Source organism: Eubalaena glacialis, chromosome 1 (assembly GCF_028564815.1).
Source record: "Eubalaena glacialis isolate mEubGla1 chromosome 1, mEubGla1.1.hap2.+ XY, whole genome shotgun sequence".
Classification (NCBI taxonomy): Eukaryota; Metazoa; Chordata; class Mammalia; order Artiodactyla; family Balaenidae; genus Eubalaena; species Eubalaena glacialis.
In genome coordinates this window covers 161,398,369-161,419,415 of record NC_083716.1, presented here as the reverse complement: position 1 = coordinate 161,419,415, position 21,047 = coordinate 161,398,369, and the positions used below count along the sequence as shown (strand labels likewise).

At 42.1% G+C, this 21,047-nt stretch overlaps 1 protein-coding gene across 2 annotated transcripts in view; it reads left to right on the top strand.

The window, feature by feature from the left end:
* CACNB4 (calcium voltage-gated channel auxiliary subunit beta 4) overlaps window positions 1–21,047 on the top strand; it is a 249,280-nt gene that overhangs the window by 92,561 nt on the left and 135,672 nt on the right. For both annotated transcript variants that reach the window (XM_061200124.1, XM_061200133.1), the window contains exon 3: window positions 7,317–7,389. The gene's annotated coding sequence lies outside the window, so the exon portion shown is untranslated. The remainder of the gene's footprint in view (window positions 1–7,316; window positions 7,390–21,047) is intronic.

Sequence of the window (21,047 nt, the reverse complement as noted above, 5' to 3'; positions counted from 1 at the left end):
AGGTTCCTACTTCCTGTCTCTGAAAGTAGGTCTAGGCTTCCTGGGTAAAGCCTTGATAGTTAAAAAAGATGTTAAGAAAACATGGTTCAACATCTCTGACACTTGGGACATCCCCCGTGGTCCAGTGGTTAAGACTCCACCCTTCCACTGCAGGGGACATGGGTTCGATCCCTGGCCGGGGAACCAAGATCCCACATGCCGCACGGCATGGCAAAAAAAAAAGGAGAGAGAGAGAGATTTGCCAAAGCTTAAATGGAAATAAAGATTACTATTAAAGAAAAAAAAAAACCAAACACTCTGACCCTGACCTTAACGAAGATGTTTTCTTGTCCTTTCTTCCCACACCTACCACAGAAAGGTACCAGAGTGGAGAACCTTGTGAGAGCAGGCCTCAATTTCAGGCCTGTCAGTGGGTGTGAGGAAAACAATAGTTACTGAATTTGGAAGCCTAGGAAGGTGTCATTTTGACAGTACCGAGAACTGAAGTTTTCTGTTTGCATTGCTTGCAAAACTGTTTGCAATTTAGGAAGTGGAATATTTCCAAAGCCTCTTTGGTGACGTGGCTTGACCTTGATTTTGGAGGAGTAAAAGTCAGTCAAAGGATATGCTCAGCTTGCATCAACTAGGTGCTCATAGCATCACCTTTTTCTAGGGTGACAGAATGAATCCCAGTTGAAATAAGGGAAGAAATGGGCCTAAGAGTTGCATCTTTGATTGACACAGTAACTAGAGTCGGTTGCAGCTTTCCTGGAAACTTAAATATACTCCCCAAGGTGCCCGTTTGCATTTACACCTATCAGGAACTGTCATAATGACACGTGAAACAGTCATGCTGTTTACAGAAAGAGCTAGAACTTTGTGTCGGTAAGTAAAACCCTCCAGAGTAAGGATCCACTTAGTGGTTCCTGCCAGTGGTTGTTATATGTCTTTCCATAGTTATGTACTTGACAACCTCCCAAAGCCATAGTTGCCCTTACATTTCGTTCTTAATTACTTGAAAGATAAACTAATAATGCAGGGAATGAATGCACACTGTTATTAATTAAGATCCCCAGGAAATGGGACAAACGGAAGAGAAAAGTGCTTTTTAAAAATAGTTAAGTGTAGCTTGCCGCACTGCATAGAGAGTCTTATACCCACATAGAGCTATGGCTACCACTTTTTGGGCCTCATGCCACATCTCGCTGGCCCACCTGAGATTTCAGCTGCAGCTGTGGTGGACAGTTCCTGTGCTTGAAACTGGCTTACCTTCTCTTTATTTGCCTCAGGGTTTCCCCCTGGAACCTCTGGAGTTTACTCAATCCTTGCTAAAGCCTCTTCCCAAATGCAGGGGAGTTAATGCCTTCTCAGCCACTGGGTCAGGAGAGTTGATGATCACATGCCCTAACCTGTCGTCCTTCAGAGGGACAATTTTTGTTTTGTTAAATTTTTTTTTTTTAATTAATTAATTTATTTATTTTTGGCTGCATTGGGTCTTCATTTCTGTGCGAGGGCTTTCTCTAGCTGCGGCAAGTGGGGGCCACTCTTCATCGCAGTGCGCAGGCCTTTCACTGTCGTGGCCTCTCTTGTTGCGGAGCACAGGCTCCAGACGCGCAGGCTCAGTAGTTGTGGCTCACGGGCCTAGTTGCTCCGCGGCATGTGGGATCTTCCCAGACCAGGGCTTGAACTCGTGTCCCCTGCATTGGCAGGCAGATTCTCAACCACTGCGCCACCAGGGAAGCCCCCAGAGGGACAATTTTAAGGGAGTTTTACTTAGTTGCTCAGAAGTCCTCAGTGGGATTGAGCCTGTTACCTGAAAAAGCAAATCGGTAATGCATCCTTCATTGGCTTTTTCTTTTTCCCTATACACTCTCCTGTCTCCCTCATTCCTGCTCCCTGAGATCACCTCCTAAAGTCCTTTATCTTAGGTTCTGCTTTGGGGGAATCCAAAGAGGAGAATGGATACATGTATATGATGGCTGAGTCGCTTTGCTGTGCACCTGAAACTATCACAACATTGTTAATCAGCTATACTCCAATATAAAATAAAAAGTTTTTAAAAAAAGGATTAAAAAATAAATAAAATAAAATAAAATTCCATTTCCTAAAAAAAAAAAAAGACATCTGCCATCACGAATGAAAAAATCATTAGAAGCAGCTTTTTCAACATTTCCTCTTAACTCCCTGTAGTTAAAGATAATATTTCCAGATTAAAAAAAATTTTTGGAAGCCAGAAAAATGGAAAGATGAAGAAAAGGGTTATTTGTTTCTTATGATCATGTCAAAAAGACTCTCAGAAGCTGTGCATTCAGATGGTTATGGCTTCAGAAAGTTAGAAGCATATTCTTCACACACTATTTTCAATTATTGGCATGTCATTTGGCACATTTTCAGAGTTTGGCACCAAATGGCTACTTTCAATTCAGAACCACATAGGTAGAATTGTAAGGGTGAAATGAGGAAAAGTCATCTGGTCAACCTCGCAGCCTTCAGACGGGACAAGAATTAAACCCATTTGTCTTGTTAGGGAGCAACATGAAAAGATATGGAATATCTTTTAAGTGTTAAGTGAACTTAACAGCTATGAAGACCAACTTCTGGGAAGACAGTTCCCCAGGCTGGGTTCTATCCAATATGGAATTTTGGTCTTAAGTATTACTGATTAAGAGCTAACATGGGTCTCCAAAATGGAACTTCTATGCTCAGAGACCTAAGGCTAATCTAGAGCCGAACTCTGAGTTAGCTAGAAGGTGATGAAGCGGCTCAACTCCATTGTTTAGGGCAACACGCAACCCATCTTTCTAAAGAGATTCAGTAACTGCTATTTTGATGGGAGCATGTTGGAGATAATCTGAGTTTCATCATAGCAGGCTTCTGTCAGAGATTTTCTGATGTAACCAAAGGTCTAAAGATAAGTAGGACTTAGACATGCAGTTTTTGGAAGAACTTTAGTATAATTTGTATTCCATATATGATTCATTGCAAATTAATTCCCCCAGATTATGTCATTTTCTATTACCACACAATTCACCACTCCCAATTGGAAAACCATATTCCAAAATGACATTTTAAAAACTATTAGCGAGATTGTAAATGGACTTATTTTATTAAACTAATTTTTGAAAATTCTCCTCACATTTCTTCTTATTTATCTGCACATGGTAATGTCTTTCTGATACAGTTGACTGACTAATTCCTTGTTCTCCTTGCTTGCTCAGTTGAAATTGTGGCTTCATCGGGATCAATGTCGTGACACTGGTGTGTTAGGTATAATCAGAGAGTTAAAGGGAATGGAATGTGTTTCATGGAAACTTCTTTACCAGTGATGGGGTTAATCCCAGAATTTTAGAACTCTTTCATGTATTAAAAAAATTGAGGAGCACATTTTTTGTGTAACAGTCAGGGCAGTGGCTGTTAAGAAATCAACCTGATACTGATCAGGGTTCTTGGCCTTCCTTAATCAATAGAAATTGATAAGAGGCCAGACAAGAAATTCAGGCAAGACTTTATTGGGGCCCCTGCTGCAGCAGGGGGGAACAAAAACAAGTAACAGATTCCCTTGCTTGCTCACTGAGGGGGTGGTGAGCTGGTTCCTTACGTGGGGTGAGGGTAGGAGCGGGTCCAAGGGTCGGGCTAGAGGGGTGGCTTAGGTGATTTGCCCACCCCTTTGGTGGTGTTCAGTGCAGGAGGCATGCGCAGTACCCTGCTTTTGCTTCTGACACCCTGTTTTTGCTCCCAGCTCTTCAGAAGTGGCAGTTGGTTTTTTGTTTGTCTTTTTGGTATCTTGTTGTCCATAATTTGCCCCAACTGCGCATGCACGCAGTTATTTTTAGTCCCTTATAGTTTCTTTGTATTTTGTTGCTCAAGGAGATGTTTGTCCAGATGAAAGCTCTGTAGCAAAGGGCCCCAGGTCCCAGGTCCCAGCCTGTCTCAAACCCTGTAACAAGGTCCAGACCCTGTTCCTCCCGGAGCTTCCATTCTCACCTGAGTGCAGAGGGCACACTGTGGTCAGTGCTGTGACGTGGTGGCACCTGGACCTGGGAGACGCTGCAACAGGGACAGGTAATCTCTGACCAGAGATGGGTGTGCATTTGGCAAGGCTTCCAAGGCTTCCTAGGCTGACTTTTGAATGACTAATAGAGAAAGTAAGGTAAAGGGAATATGATAGTGAAACCTTTTTTGAGGAAGAGGGTTCAATGTGTTCAGAAACACAGGATAGTGAGTGCAAGTCCTTCAGGACCTACACTGTGGTATGGCTGGAGCATAGATGAGGAAGTCGTGTGAGAGACGAGGCTGGTCACATCAGGAAGTGGCTGTACTTTATCTAAAAAAGAATTTGAATTCTATCCCAAAGAAAGGAAGGTGCCATTGATGTCGTTTAAGCAGAGAGTCTTAAGATTTGCAGAATATTTTGGTATTACAATGGAATGATATGTGGGACTTGTGACATGGGCACAGGTAGAGGCAGAAATACCAATAAGGAGGCTATCACAATAATTCAGGGAAAAATGAGGAGAGCCTAGACTCCTAGGGATTGAGAAAAGAGGAAAAATTCAAAAGGTATTAGGAGATTAATACAACATTGTAAATCAACTATACTTTAATAAAATAACATTTTAAAAAAAGGTGTTGGGGGAAACAATAACAGCATGGGGTTCAGTGGAGAGATGGGAAGGAAGCATCAAGATTGGTCCTCAAATTTCCAAATCGGACAAAGGAGTGGAAGTGCCAGTCTGTGTTATGGTACAGGTACTTGGTTTCATAGAAGATGGAGATGAGTTTGTTATTGGATATGTTGAGTGTAACATGTGTGGCCTGTGGGACATTGGGGTCGAGATATCTGGTAGGCAGTTGCATGGGTAGTTCTGGAACTCCAGACCTAAATTTGAACTGAATGTATTTATTCATAAATTATCAGAAGACGGGAGGTGGTTGAAGCCAAGGGAGACCTAGAGATGGAATTCTGGAAAATTGGAGAGGTGGCTAGAGAGTTTCCTTGGTTTCTGTGGCAGGAACCAAGGAACAGGAGAGTTTCCAACAGAAGGGAGGTCAACAGTGTCAGAGGTCATGGAAGATGAGGTTCTATTACATATAGTAACAAAAAGGTCTTTGGCAATTTTGACGAGAACAGTTTGAGTCCGGGATGAGGATAAAGGTCAGTTATGAAGACTGAACAGTGTAGAAGTGAAGGCTGAGGGTGTGGATATACTCTCTGGAGGCTGGCTATGAGACATAGATAGAAATAGGTTGATAATGGGGGGAGACAAGGCCAGGGAAGGGTTGTTGTTCTTGAAAGTGAAGGGGACTTCAGCATGTGTATGTTTAAAGGGTAACAACAGAGGGGAATGGGTCAAAGTTATAGTCAAGAGCGCAGATGGAATCAGGTTCATATTGAGGCCACAGAAATTCGGATTTTGAGGACAGGTGACGAGATCAACCTTAGAAGGAGGAGGGATACCTCTTCCATTGAAATGGAATGGAATGGAAGGAGGTCTAATTTGTGGGATGGAACAGGAAATTCAGGGAATGTTGATTTGTTTGCCTCCTGGGGAGTAGGGGAGTGAGATCATCTCTTCATGGTAAAAGAAGAGGGATGAGGTAGGAATTTCAGATTGATGAAGATTTGGATTAAAGAGAAAACTGATGATACATACAGAAGGAGTGCTGGGCAGTTGTTATGGGCTGAATGTCTCTGTTCCCCCTCCAAGTTCATATGTTGAAGCCCTAATTCCCAGTGTGATGGTATTTGGAGGTGAGGCCTTTGGAGGTAATTAGGTTTAGATGAGACCGTGAGGGTGCAGCCCGTCACTTGAGGATGTGGCAAGAAGGCAGCTGTATGTAGACCTGGAGGAGGGCTGTCACCAGACACCAAATTTGCTGGCACCCTGATCTTGGACTTCCCAGCCTCCAGAACTATGAGAAATAAATATTCGTTGTTTAAGCTACCCAGTGTATGGTATTTTTGTTATAGCTGCCTGAGCTGACTAAAACAGTAGCATTGAGAGACCAGTGGAGGTCATCAGGCTGCATCTGCATAATTCTGATTTTTTTAAGAAATCAGACTCTTTACCCACTTTGGTGTAGGGTAGAGGTTTTTAGATTCCACTAGGATGTTCCTAAGTGAACATAGGAAAGGTTGATGTATTAGATAAAATTGGAGGTGTTTAGGGTTGGGGGAGCTCAGCCGAAATGTGAGTAATTGAGAGACACATTTAGAGGAATGAATAGAGGAAATCATGTCCTTGGGTGGGGAGCCTGGTTTGTCTATCCCTTTGCTATTGTTGTCCACTTTGACTTCTTGGAAAAAAATAATTTACAGCCAATCACTGTAACAACTTCCCAACTTCTAGATTATTTTAACAGGGTGTCTTAACCTCAAATTTAAGATTTTTTAAAAATTGTATTCATTTGATAATTAAAAGGGAATATAAAAGTTATTTCATGGAATAAAATTTTCAAAAGAAAGGGTACAATCTTTAATGTAAAGACATTTTTCACCCAGCTCTATGCAGATGTATAAATCCTCAACAATGGACACCAGAAAATGATGCATACTGACTGAAATATTGTCATTGGAAATGGAAATGTACAAAAAAGACATTTAAATTGGTGGATCTCATTGAAACTGTGATTTATTCTTCTTGTGCATAGGTACTATAAGTTATCTGAGTTAACAGCATTTGTAATGGTACTAAATTTAGAAAAGTAAAAAAAAGTGAAGGGGAGGGAAAGTGCTGGTGTGGTGATTTACAGTGACACACAGCTAAATGCCTAGGTGTGAAGGTGTGACCTTGTGATTACACTTATATATATGTGTCCTGGTTTGCTAATTCCAATCGCCAAGTTTGGTGCACTTGTTAATGCTTTTTTTCTTTTACTTAGTTCAAAACATCAACAAAGTCCCTTTCTTTTGGGTGCATCATAACAGCTTTTTATGTCCCGTGGCCTCTAAGCTTTTCTGTCCTGAGGCTTTTTTGAGGATGCTGTCCATGGCAGAAACAATCCAAAGGCTGGCAAAGTGGCCCCTGGAGAGAGATGAACAGAATGCAACAGAGTGTTCACTTTGCTTCTCTGAACTCAACTGTGCCCAGAGATGAAAGCACCCCCCTGAGCTGTAGTAGTAAACCATAAAGAATATTCATGGCCATATAAAGATTTAATTTTTGAAGTTGAAATAGCCTATTCATCATTGTCAGTTAATTTGTACCAAGAGCCCAAGGTGGTTGGCATGGTAATACTGATACTTTGGGGACTTTATCTGCAGAACAGATAAAATAATTCATTTGGACTCACATTTTACCTAATTTTGAAAATCTGTCCCTTACTTTTCTTATTAGAAAATTGGAGTGACTTTTCCACTTATGGATTTGTCAAGGACGTGAGTTTACTCCTCCAACCTGACCCAACAGTGTAAGTACTGGTTCTCAGCGCTTAACTTGGTCCTCTCCTGCCATCTCTTCCTTCCAGAATGGTTTCTCTCTGGTGGTAGGGGATGACCACTTTTAGCATCTGAGAGGAAAGGAAACAATCTCTGAAACAATTCTTGCAGGGATTCTTGTGCTGTTCAATTTGTGAACCCACAGTAGGGGTTCAGGCTCCAAACAATGCTAGGAGAGTCTGATTGGGCCTAGGCTGTTCTAATACTAGTATTTTCCAGCCAAATGGGGTTTACCAGAATTGATATGGAGGAAACTTTCCCTTCTAACATCAGAACTTCTTTTTTCCCCCATATTTCCCCCCATTATTGTGTTAACTAGCCTAGCTCTGTGAGATGAGGGCACTTCCTAAGCCCAGGTTATATCAGGGTGACGAGTTCGCTAGGCCATGTGACACCAGTATCAACAAGCATAGACTGTTCAAGTATGATGCTTAATTGTGTGAAGGGGAGTAATTGGTTGTTTAGAGATTGGAGTGGGATTGTGGGTGTGTCCAAGGGTCAGCTGGATTTCATATTTTGGTAAACATCAACATAAATCAGTAAATAATATCAACACTTATCCCTGGCCCATAGAATATAGGCAGAGGCTCTCCTTGAGTTGAAGAAGGTGCCATTTTGGAAATTCACACCAGATGTTTATCCTATCTGCTGTGTAAATACTTCTGCCAAGTACTGGGTATATGAACAAATGGTACATCAGTATTTAGATTACTTTCTTTTCATGTGAAACGAGGTCATTCTTAGAAATGAGACTAAGAGGTATGGGCAATGTTATGTCACTCGGTAGAAGTAGATCTCACAGGGTCCTAAGTTGCCTTATGGATGTAAGGTAAGCACCATAGAATAAAATGATAGTTTAGAGCATGATGCTCTTCATCTTATGCCTAAAGAACGCATGCAGTAGCTTATTCACCTGACAGGTGAGACATTTAACTGTTTCAGTCTTAACTCAGTGGTCTTCTCATTCAGTTGCCTACTAAAATGGCAGTGGAATTTTTAGAAAATATAGATGATAGAACCTCTACTGAGTTTGAGTTTCTAGAGTGTAAATGGATTGTAAAAAAGCTCCACAGGTGATTCTGGTCCTCTGCTGTTGCTGAGAGCCATTGCCGAAGATACTATTTTTATAAGACTTTCCAAAAAGAGACTGGAGACAAGAACATCACAGTCTCTGTTATTTGAATGTGGAAATTCCTCATTCAGAGACAGTAAATTTGCCATGCTTATGAAAAAGTGCAGTATTATATATATTTCACATGTATATGTTTATTAGCAAAAAATGCAATTTAAAGCAACAGTGAAATGCCACTTTTTCTGTATCAAATTAACAGATTAAAAAAATTGGAATGTTAGGTCTCCCATTGCCCCACTGCTGATGAGGGCTAAGACCTAGGACTTCGTATCAAACTAGTAAGTATGTAAATTGGTAGACTGTTTCTCTACAGCATTTGGCAATGTGAGGCTTAAAATGTTCATACACTTTGACCCAAGAATATCTGGAATCTAGCCAAAGAAAATAATCTGAATTACAGACTAATATGATATAAGAGCAAAACAGTGGGAACTGCCTAGTATATTCATATGATGCAATGTTATATAATTGTAATAGGTTATGTTTATGAGAAGTTTTTAGTAATGTGAGAAAATGCTTGTGCTGTTATAGTTAAGAGAACACAAAAGTTTACATATAGCATGTTCTAAATGTAAAATAAAAGGCATGTAGAGAATGATACCAAAGTATTAATAGTAATCATGTTTCAGTAGTAAGACTCCATATTTTTATTCTTGTCTTTGTATTTTTCTGAATTTTGCAAGTTTTCTACAATACCACTTTTTAAAAAAAATTTTAATAGATCTTTATTGGAGTATAATTGCTTCACAATACTGTGTTAGCTGATGTTGCACAACAAAGCAAATCAGCCATATGCACACACATGTTCCCATATCCCCTCCCTCTTAAGCCTCCCTCCCATCCTCCCTATCCCACCCCTCTAGGTCATCGCAGAGCACCGTGCCGATCTCCCTGTGCTATGCTGCTGCTTCCCACCAGCCAACTGTTTTACATTCAGTAGTGTATATATGTCGATGCTACTCTCACTTCGCCCAAGCTTCGTCTTCCCACCCCATGTCCTCAAGTCCATTTTCTATGTCTACCTTTTTATTCCTCCCCTGCAACTAGGTTCATCAGTACCATTTTTTTTCCCTTAGATTCCATATATATGCGTTAGCATACGGTATTTGTTTTTCTCTTTCTGACTTACTTCACTCTGTATGACAGACTCTAGGTCCATCCACCTCACTACAAATAACTCAATTGCCTTTCTTTTTATGGCTGAGTAATATTCCATTGTATATATGTCCCACATCTTCTTTATCCATTTATCTGTCAATGGGTATTTAAGTTGGTTCCATGTCCCGGCTATTGTAAATAGTGCTGCAATGAACATTGGGGTGCATGTGTCTTTTTGAATTATGGTTTTCTCAGGGTATATGCCCAGTAGTGGGACTGCTGGGTCATATGGTAGTTCTATTTTTAGTTTTTTAAGGAACCTCCATACTGTTCTCCATAGTGGCTGTATCAACTTACATGCCCACCAACAGTGCAGGAGGGTTTCCTTTTCACCACACCCTTTCCAGCATTTATTGTTTCTAGATTTTTTGATAACGGCCATTCTGACCGGCATAAGGTGATACCTCTTTGTAGTTTTGACTTGCATTTGTCTAATAATTAGTCATGTTGAGCATCTTTTCATGTGCCTCTTGGCCATCTGTATGTCTTCCTTGGTGAAATGTGTATTTAGGTCTTCTGCCCATTTTTTAACTGGATTGTTTGTTTTTTTGATATTGAGCTCCACGAGCTGTTTGCATATTTTGGCGATTAATCCTTTGTTGTTTCATTTGCAAATATTTTCTCCCATTCTGAGGGTTGTCTTTTTGTCTCGTTTATGGTTTCCTTTGCTGTGCAAAAGCTTTTCAGTTTAATTAAGTCCCATTAAAAACAAAAATTTTGTGGAAGAATTGGCAGTGGAAGGTCTCATAAGATAGCGAGTTGATTTGCAAAGGGATGATTTGTGGAAAATTTCAGTAGACTACAAAAATGCTTAAGTTGGTTTCAAGCATAAGAAACAGCAGGAATCTGGATCATAAGCACATGTTTTGGGGAAAGTGTAATGAGTGGATGAAATAAGGATAAAGTGAGAAAGATGTTGTAAAGTAGAGACGGCAGTAGATGGAGTACAAATACCATGAAAAATATATTTTATTCTCTTCTTTTATGGTTTTAGAGTTGTGTGTTGTTAGGACACTTTCCCATGCTTTCTAACCCTTCAGCTCTCTCTGATTATTTTATATTCATTAAGTTTATGGTTAAATGAAGTAAACACAACCAACAAGAGCTAAGAGTGAGAGGAAATGAATGACTCTACTGGCTATGAAGTTAGCTTGCTCATCCCTTCTCTTCCTGGACCTTTTATTCTTCTCCCCCAAGTTTTAGTGATTGATTTGCTTGATTGAAGATAGGATGATGATATCCGAAGCTGTTATTTTGGTTCACATCGTACTGTTCTAGTAGGTATCTTTTTCAAGAGTGAGCCTTTATTAGTTGAGGCCCACAGGCCATCTTCCTGACATTGTCTTTTAGTTCAGTTCTTTCATGGAAAGCTTTAAAGGTACCTGGCAGGGAAAAACTCTTAATTTCTTCATTAAGTTGGGTAAATCTGAACATTTACTCATAACATTCTTTTCCTAATGCTGGCAGATAGTACTTTGGGATCTGTAACAATGTGTTTATGAACCCCCCCCCCCTTATTTTCTGGAATGAACTATTACTGTCTGTTAGTATCTCTTTCATGGCATGTAAACATATCCAAATTATGTTACAAAGGCTGTTCCATGTTCATGTGATCCATAGGTTTAAATGGTTAGAGAGCCCAAGAAACCTCTGGAACATGAAGATTTGACATTATTTGCAGATTAACAAATTACTCATTTATTATCTTGTAGTGTTTTATATTTATTTAATTTGATGGTTGAAAGAGTAACTTAGAGGGGCTATGAGAAATAATTTGTTTTAAACTACTGTTTTTGAAAATTGTGATATTATTGCCTTTCCCATTTAAAAGAAAATAGCTTTATAAGGTGTACAAGACAAGAGGGTCATTTCTGAACCCTCTCACACAAGGTTCAAAAATACAGTGAGTTGGGGTGCCGTAAGGTACATGGCACCTAAATATTTATTTGGATATTGCTATTTTTAATTTTCAATCTATCTTAAACATTTGAGAAATCACTTTCTGTAATTAAGAAAAACGCATTGCCAAACAACTTTAAAAAACCCTGTGTGTGTGTGTGTGTGTGTGTGTGTGTGTGTGTGTGACCAGTCTATATGCTTAGTTTGTTTATGCTTTTGGATTTATGAAACATGCCTACAGATATAATGGATTATCGATAATTTTTCCACATTCTCCTCTATTTTCTATCAATACAAATGTATACTATTTTTTTTATTATTTTTCCCCAAATTCATACAATTTTCTATGGAGATGATTGTTATTTTCCTTGAATATTTAATGCAGGAATCACTTCTGAGAATTGGAATTTAGATCAAGTAACTCAGCTTGTTTCCATTTGTGTCTCTCGGGGAAAGGCTTTGGACTTAGTGCTCTAACTTATTTTCCATCCAGTACTGCAAAGGAAATGACCAGGTTAGGAACTAGGAGAAATTATATTGAAAATCTTCATGAGGAAATCCTTATGGACTTTGCTAAAAAGTGGTGAATATTTTTCTCTTTGTAGTGGTCTACTTCAGTTTAAAAACCCAATAGAGTTGAAGATTTTCTTTGAACTCATTTGAGCTTTGAAAAAGCAGTATAAAATTGACAATTTATATGTGTTTTTAGCTTACCAACATTTTGGGTTTTTCCTAATCTTTGGGTTTAGAAAATAAACAGACTTACTGTGGCTAAACATTTACGTAACAGTGTCTGTTTTTAATGGGGATGGAGGGGGTGGGGGTGAGAATTTGCTGTAACTGACCACCATCTTGGTTTTGTTAGCATTTTGTGAAAAAAGAATTAGAAGATATGCCACAACCTAGAGAGAGACCTTTTTCTGAGTCCAGTGCCTACCTTAGGGACGTTTTTTTCTGATTGCCTTCTTCTTGTTCTAATGACCTCCATCTTAGTTACTTTTGCAGCTGGCATTAGTTAATAGAAGCTGCTTTAACAAAGAGATCCCCAGGTAAAGATGTGTCTTTCTCTTTCACCCAGCAGTGTAGGAGAGCAGTCCAAGACAGCAGAGTAGCCCTCTTCACAGGTCATTTACTGACTCAACTTTCTTTAGCCCTGATAACTCTTCATTGTCCTTCTGTCTGGTGGACATTGGCTCATCAGTGCACATCCAAAGGAATGGGGAAGAGAGTGTGAGGGCAATCAGTATCCTTTCAAGGATGTAAGGTGTAAATTGGATACATTACTTTCACTCACACTCTGTTGGCAAGACAAGGGTCACATCTCACTGCAAGGGAGGCTGTGAAATGTAGTTTGTAGTTGGAGAGTCATATGCCTTGCTAAAATTGGGGGTGGAATAGGGTTTATTGCTAAAAGGAAGAAATGGAGAATGGAATCTAGGGCTGTTAGTCATCTCGGCCACATAGAATAATAAAGAAGTCAAAGCTTGGCAGTGTGTACCAAAACCGCCCGCCCTTCCTTCCTTCCTGCTTACTGGGTTGCAGAAGCTAAAAACTATCAACCTGAAGCTCAAGACCAGTCCATTGCCTGAGGCAATCCTACTCAAGTCTAGCAGCATTTTGTAAAGCTTTAGGTCTACCTGCAGGTGGGACCTAGAATGAGGATTGCTGCTCTAAACTCCGTATTTTGCAGTTAGTCAGATTTCCCTATTTCCCTGTTGATGGTCTAGGATGCCTGGTGCCTAAGGCAGCATGAGATATGATAGAACTTGAAACACAAGGTCCTCTCAGGACTATGTTCTGTTGTGGCGGTCACCTATATCATACTAGCTTATTCGCCTTTTCCCAATGTAGTTATTGAACTTCTACTTTCCAGTTATTGTGATAGGCACTGGGTTAGAGAGGGGTATGTTAAGATGAATAAGACATAGTTCCTGCCTTTGAGGGGTACAGAGTCTGGCACTGTTTTCTGTAGGGAAATAGGGGTTTCTCCAAAAATATGTTCTAAGGCAACAATGTTTTGGGAAACACCCTGGGACCCCAATGCTACCATCCACTCATCATTCACCAGTATCCCTTCTGCCCATAGATTCCACTCAAGAAAAGCCTCTGCCGTTGACACAAGTCCAGCTCACACCTGAGTTCCTACACTCCTTTCCATCTTGTGGTTTGTTTTCTAAATCTATAGCAGCCCTAAAATTGACCTCACAGATTCCTGGCTCATTCCCTTCTCTGTTGATTCCCTCTAAGATCTCAAACATCTACTAGACTAGACTGCATGGATTATGATGGAGGCAGTGTCATCAGGGCTCAAAATGTGGGTTTTCTTTTCATGTTTGTCATGCACTTTCTGCATCCAGTATTTATTGAGGCTCTTCTATGGAATGAAGCATTTAGGGTACAAAGCTGAGTAAGACATGGTTCTTGCCTGAGTTGTTCATCTTGTAGCAGAAGAAACAGGTCTGCTGGATGAATTATGCACTATTATGTGATAGGCCCATTAGTAGAAGTCTAGGAGCATAGAGGACTCTGGGGGTATAGAATGAGTGTGTGATTGTCTGAGGGAACTGGGGAAAGGCTCAGTGATATTTACCTCGGACCTTCAAGAAAATGAATTCACTACTTAGAAAAAGTTGAGGGTGAGGTGTTCCCAGACAGAGGGAACATTGTGTGCAGAGGTATGAAGGTATGAAAGATCATGGGGTCTTCTCTCCATCACCCCCCAAAAAAATTCCATCAACACATTATATAAATTGTTTTTTTCTGAAATAAAGGCATTGTTAAAATAACACCTCTATGTCACACCTAGATTATTTAATTTGTAAGAATCTGAATCTGAACAACTCTCACCCAGTCAGGGCATGAAGACAATTTGTTGAGGACCCTCTAGGGATGTTCGTATTATGGGTTTTCTTAGCTCTAAAAAATATCCACATTTTGTTTTGTGAGCTTGTTTTTGTTGTTGTTAGTCACTGCACTGTTTTGGCAGCCCAAGTGCAGAAGTGGCCAAGAGTTCAGGGCCATTGTGAGTTATTCGCATATTTATTTAAAGCTGTGTGTGTGCAAGGCACTGTGCTCGGCAGCGGGCATATGTGGGGAGAAGCTACCGGATTCCTTTTTCCATGGAACTCACATTCTGGAGACAGATGTTAATTCATCAGCTTCACTAATGCGTGTTCATGGGGGCATGGTGGTGGGAGGGGTGGGGTTTTAGGCAAAGGGCTCAGACTAGACGGAGCCCAGTGGTGGAAGCGGGTGTGATGGGGGTGTCCGGGAGGGGGAGGCTGGCTCTAGAGGAGAGAGGGAAGGAGTCAGAGGTGCAAAATGAGGGCTGTGAGGAGAGAAATGCTGAGGCCATATGCTAGACCGTGTTAAAGGTTTGAGTCTTCGCCGTAAGAGCAACGGAAAACCTCAGAAGGTTTCAAATAGGAGCTGACATGATCTGATTTCTGTTTGGAGGAGATACTAGGTACTTAGTAAGAATTCATGGATGTTTACTGGATGACCGAATGGATCTGTAAAAAAGAAACAAAAACAACAACAACAACAAAAAACATGTTATCAAATCAAAGAGAAAAACTCCCCCAGGGAGAGAAAAACCTGAATTTCTACCTCAAGGCAGTAACAAAATAGAAAATAACCTTTCATAAATTTTACATTGAAAAAAAGGAAACTGTTTACTCTTCATAGCAAATTAGGAATCATTGGAAAATGGTTTGCCCATGGCCGTGTAGTAAGTTGGTGGCCGATTCATTTCTGCCCTGTTCCCTGAGTGAAATTGATCCCTTCCTTCCTCCTTTCCTGCTTCTCCTGCTGAAGCTTTGCAGATAAAGGAATCAAATTCCTCTCCAGCTCTCCTCAGAGCTTCTCCAAATGTGAGAGCTCTGATTGCAGCCATCTCCTTGGTTCGGTTTCTGTCTGAAGGATCTCCGTGCGGCTCCCCGGAGGATGCAGTTGCTCATCTTCGAGTTCCCGGCCTCTAAAGCAGTGCAGAGTGGTCAGCAATTGAAAGTGTAATGATTAAATTAGCATTGATCATATGAGCTAAATGATGTATAGGCGACGGGGAGGAGACGAGCTGGACTCGTCTCCTCAGCCCCTTTTGGCAGAAGCATGGAAAATAAAGTTGTGTAAAGTTAATGAAAACTGTGGCTGCGTGGAGTGTTTTTGCCGAGAGATTGGCATTTTTTTTTTAACAGAAATTTCAGAAAGCAAGAGATTTCTGAGTAATACGTCAATCACGGGGAGGGATCTGTCATTTTCTGGCAAGTGAATAGGCCATGGGAATTTTTTTACCTTACCTACACTCACTCTTTTATGAATTATGAAGTATTATTTTTTCCCGGAGCCATCAAGAGTGGCAGAGAGGAGGAAAAACGAGTCCGCAGATTCATTTTTCCTTTGAGTGTCTCTAGGGTTTTTTGTCTCTGCCTTTTTATCCCTGTATCTGTTTCTCTTTCTCACTGTCCTTTTGCCTCCTTGGTGAGAACCAGTCGTAGCATGTGTTACAGGTTTTTCGCGGGGGTGCTTTCTTGGCAGTGGGTTGTGACAGGCTGGGGCAGCCGAGGAGTGGCTGGTGGAGGTGAGGGAAGTCAGAATTCTAGTTTGGGGAGAGGCCGGGCCGTCGGGAAGGTCAGGTGCGCGTGCTGCGCCTATCCCGGGGCACACGGGAAGGATGCGGAGCTCGGAGGGGTGGCTGAAGGGTTGAGGTGTCGTCAGGCCAAGGAGGCCTGGGAGTCCCTGCCAGCTTCAGCATAAGGAGCAGTCAGCCTAGCCAGATGAAGCAGGTAGGCAGCCGGGAGGAGGTTGGCATGAAGGTGAGTAGGGCAGGGGGAGGCAGGATGCTGGTCTCAGCTCTGCTGGCTGAGACCAGGGACCCAGGTGGGGATTGAGAGGACCAGGCCGGCATCAGGGGCAGCAGGGACGAGGAATCCCACCGCAGAGGCAAAGGGCACCAAGTCTTCAGGCCAGAGCCCAGAGATGAGAAAAGCAACTGATGCTTGTGCAGCCTCGAGTTTGTACCACACATCGTTCTGAGCGCTTTCTTATATCAAGGCTTTTAATCTTGCACGATAATCTTGGGGTAATCCTCATTTTACAAAGGAGGAGATGGAGGTACAGAAAGGCAAAGTAGCTCACTGAGTGTCATCCAGCTGGGAAGAGGCACCACGGGAACATGCAGGCAGCCTGGCTCCAGAGTCCCTCCTCTTAACTAGCCTGCTCTGAAGAATGCCTGTGACGCCGCTCCTGGGAGTACCATTCACACGAATTGCAGTGCATGGGGGCCCTCAGAGCTGGGCGATGTAGGCGGCCCTGATTGCACACTACTCCCTTTAAAAAAAGACTGATTCTTCACTCTGCCTTATGATGTGCCAGGCCCTTTCTGTGTACCTTTCATACATTGACTCATGAAGTCCAGAACTCTTTTTACCTCCATTACAGATGAGGCACAGAGAGATGTAAGGATACACCTGCCTAGGTAGTTAGGTCTACATTCAAACTCGGAGGACTACTAAAAGGGCAATCAATTTGTAGAGTTTTGTTTTGTTTTGTTTTGTTTTGTTTTCACTCTTTTGTCTGCCCTGCCGGTACCACCTGTCTGAAGCACGTCAGGGGGGAAACAGGGGTTACAATATTAACGTGCAAAATGCCATATATGTTTCTAGAGGCAGACAAGTGTATATCTGTGCTTGCAGAAGAGAAGAGGGAGAAAATCATCTAGTACATTTGGCCACTTAGAAAAACTTAAAAACAAAGAGCAAAATAATCCCCAAGGTTAAATTGGCAGGCAGAGACCTTGGGCTCGTGTTCTAGTCCATAGAGCCAATGAGAGTCCAAACACTGTTCTTTTGTCTTTTCCCTGACCTCTCAGAGTCCTGCTGCAGAACACATAACTCCACTGGCTTAGAAAGTTAAATTCTGGAGAAATCTGTGGGGGGGAATTAGATAGCAAAATTTCCATTTGTTTCCAAATCTGTACCAATTGTCTTGATCACAGCTATCTAAAACTCAGAGCTAATCAGCTGATTCTTGGCTTTTCTCTCCCTCTTCCCCTCCCTTTCCAAACAAATGGAAAAGAGAAATGCTTGTCCTTTGTATTCCACCGTCAAATCCATGGGTGTGCTGTACCACAAAGCCCAGCCCAGGTAAGAAAAAGCAACTCCATGTCCCTAAGTTTGAAGCCAACAAAAACTAGCTGAATGTTGCCTTGAGCTGCAGAAGAGAGCTTCCCTGATTTGTTGAGGACCACACCATTCCCTCCACTGAACTGAGCTCAGTGAGACGTTTGTCAAATTGCAAGAATAACCTCTATACGGAGAATCACGTGGAATTTAGAGAATAGAATCACACAAACAATGCCTTTTCATAAGGTCTTTTGACTTTGAACTGTTAATCATGGTGAGAGATGACTTGAAAGGAAACACAGTCAGCAGGGCACCCTCAAAATGGGAAGACGCCTTTGGGGGCTGTGTGGTTTTGGAGGCTACTCAGGGGTGAGAGGTGGGCAGGTTATGGGGAAACACTGATGCAAGGTGACCCAGGAGCTTTTCAGACTGATCCTCATTGTAGCTGGAAATAGAAGTAGACCAGGGGAGGGTTGGTTTCTCTTTCATCCTCTCAATCAATCACTTAACTGGAGAACTCTTCAAACCAAAACTAAGACAGTGCCAATCCCTCACTTGATGTTCGCCTCTTGCTGCAGTGAAATATGACACCCTTGAAATTTGGCCCTCAGAACTTAGACCTGATAGGATATCAAGGCCCTTTCACCAAAAGCTAGGGACTTGAGATGATCTGAAACAGGCCCAGGAAGCTCCCAGGGACCTCTCGCTACTTCTCATCCAGCTCTCAGTTCAGAGAATCTTGGGACAGGAATGGTCAGTTCCAAGAGCCTCTTGGAGTTCGAGTTCACTTTTCTGGGAATTCCTCAGAGTTCCTTTGGGGAAGTCCAGACTGAGTCTCTCACTGGCTGCCTCTGGAACTCTGGGATCAGCCTGAGCATTGGGTTGAGACCTTTAGGTGACCTGTACGTGCAATGCTTATTCTGTGGAGATCCAAACACTAGGGGCCGACTCCCCAATCTATTAATTGATTTTCAGTTGTCAGCTTGTGGGTGACCAAATAGCTTATGATTAGACAGTTTTTAGAATGAAAGGAGTGGGGAAAATAGGGGTTTTCCCATCAAAGTGACCCCCCCCCTTTCATTTTACCAAATTCCTCCTGGGAATACACCCACTGCTCCTCATTCCTTATCTTGAAAACCCCCTCAAGAAGGAGCAGGGATGTACTTCCCTGGTGGCTCAGTGGTTAAGAATCCGCCTGCCAATGCAGGGGACACAGGTTCGAGCCCTGGTCAGGGAAGATCCCACATGCCGCGAAGCAACTAAGCCCATGCGCCACAGCTCCTGAAGCCCACGCACCTAGAGCCTGTGCTCTGCAACAAGAGAAGTCACCGCAATGAGAAGCCCGCGCACCGCAATGAAGAGTAGCCCCCGCTCGCCGCAACTAGAGAAAGCCTGCACGCAGCAACGAAGACCCAACGCAGCCAAAAATAAATAAATAAATTTTAAAAATTATTAAAAAAAAAAAAAAGGAGCAGGGAAGGAACACTTAAGTATACAAAATTATGGCTTTGAATACATCAGTTTAACCTATCTGGGTATTAAAATGAGGGCTGGATTAGGGGACCTCTGGGGTTCTCCCACCTCTAACAATTTGCTCAGCATTTTTCTAACCTGGGAAGCAGGCAGAGCCAGGCTGCCCCTGCTTTGCATCTGTTCTTAGTCCTTGAGGGGTTTGGGTGTAGGGCTGCTGGGAGTAACCACAAGCTACTTTGCTTGACCCAATGCTCCCTCCTCACCACCGATCCTGAGTTATCTTCCTTGCTGCCTACATTCATATATCACAAAACGAGCCCCTGCTCTTTAGAGACTTTCTTTAGACCCTTACACTGGCTATTGGGAAATGCAGGAGAGGAATTGAGCCATGTACAGTTTTCCCAGTAGGGGGCAGTTTCTCTCATCTTGTTGGTGAATTATGGAAGTGAACGGCTTCTTCCTACCCGCCACCCCCCCAAATTTAGATTCCCATTTAAAGACATTCAGGAAATATCTATACTCTCAGTTGAAATAGTAAAATAAGGAAATGATCTGGAAAATCTAAGGAGAAAAAAGACCCTCTTGCCTTGATTTTCTGTTGATTCTGGCTAAAATATCACATGGCTGTAGTTAGAGAGTTAATTAAAATAACAGAATCTGATACAGGAATTTGAGCTTAGAAATGTTTTGGCCCAGTCCTCTTGCTTGATGGAAGGGAGAGCTGAGGTTAGCCTGGGAAATGACTTGCTCCAGGACACACAGTCGTCAACAGGTCAGGCTGGCACTGGGTCTCTTTCTATGAAATCCTGCCAACTGTACCCATCCTCTTCTGCCATCCTCCTGGTGGCACAGATGACCTCCTGTATGAACCCTACCATTTTCAGGTGCTGAAGGACAGGTGAGTCCCTTTGGCATCTTTTATGTTTGAAAGGATTGATGCTGTTCCCAAAGTGTGCAGCTGTGGTTGGAAGACCTTAGTGGGTCAATGCAGACCTGGAAGAACTGTGCTCGGCTCAGCAGTTGTAGCTCTCATGTTGCTCTTTGTGACTCAGATTTGTCCCTTTAAGAGTTACACTTTTCAGAGATACTGGCTAGAAGGACGGGCCTCATTTCCTGGGTCCAGGGCCAGACAGTTACTCCTGTGCTGAGTTCCCATGAACTGCAGCCAATGCCTTCCAGCTGACAAAGCAGGGTTTTCATTGGTAAGTGTTTATGTTGCGCTTTAGATTTGCAAAGTCCTTTCTCTGGGTTATTTCTTACCTCAATTTGGCAGGTGAAGAAACTGAAGCCCATAGAAGTGGTGACTGGTCCAGAGTCATCCGACCAATTAGTGGGGAAGCTGGGCTCAGCCTCTGAGTTTCTGGGTCATTGCCTTACCTCCGTGAGTCATGCAGCTTCTCTAGATTATGTTCGTTGCTCCTCACCAACTTCTTTTTTTTCCAAATTTAGCTCGCTTCTTTTGCAGTGAGCTATAAAGCTCTTCTGTTTCAAAGCTGCAGTACCTTATTGGTTGACCAGGAAGCTGCAAGTATCTAGGTATGCTCCAGTGTGGCACCTGTCCTAGGTCAAACCGAGCTGTGGTGTGATGGGAACTGGGAAGGCAGTGGGACTTTTCTGATTGGGTTTTTGGAAAAAGGTCAATGCTGCTTTAGGAATATTAAAGGTCTAAGCGTTGGGAAAAAGGGGATTTAAGCTAAAACGTTGGCTGTCGCTTAAAGGCGATTTAAAAAAAATATCAAGCTAAAAAGAAATGGACAATTTTGCATCTACATAAAGGCTTTTGAGAGTTTTTGGCTTTGTTCTCAAACTTCACTAGTTGGGTCACAGAGGTACCTTCTTGTCAGTG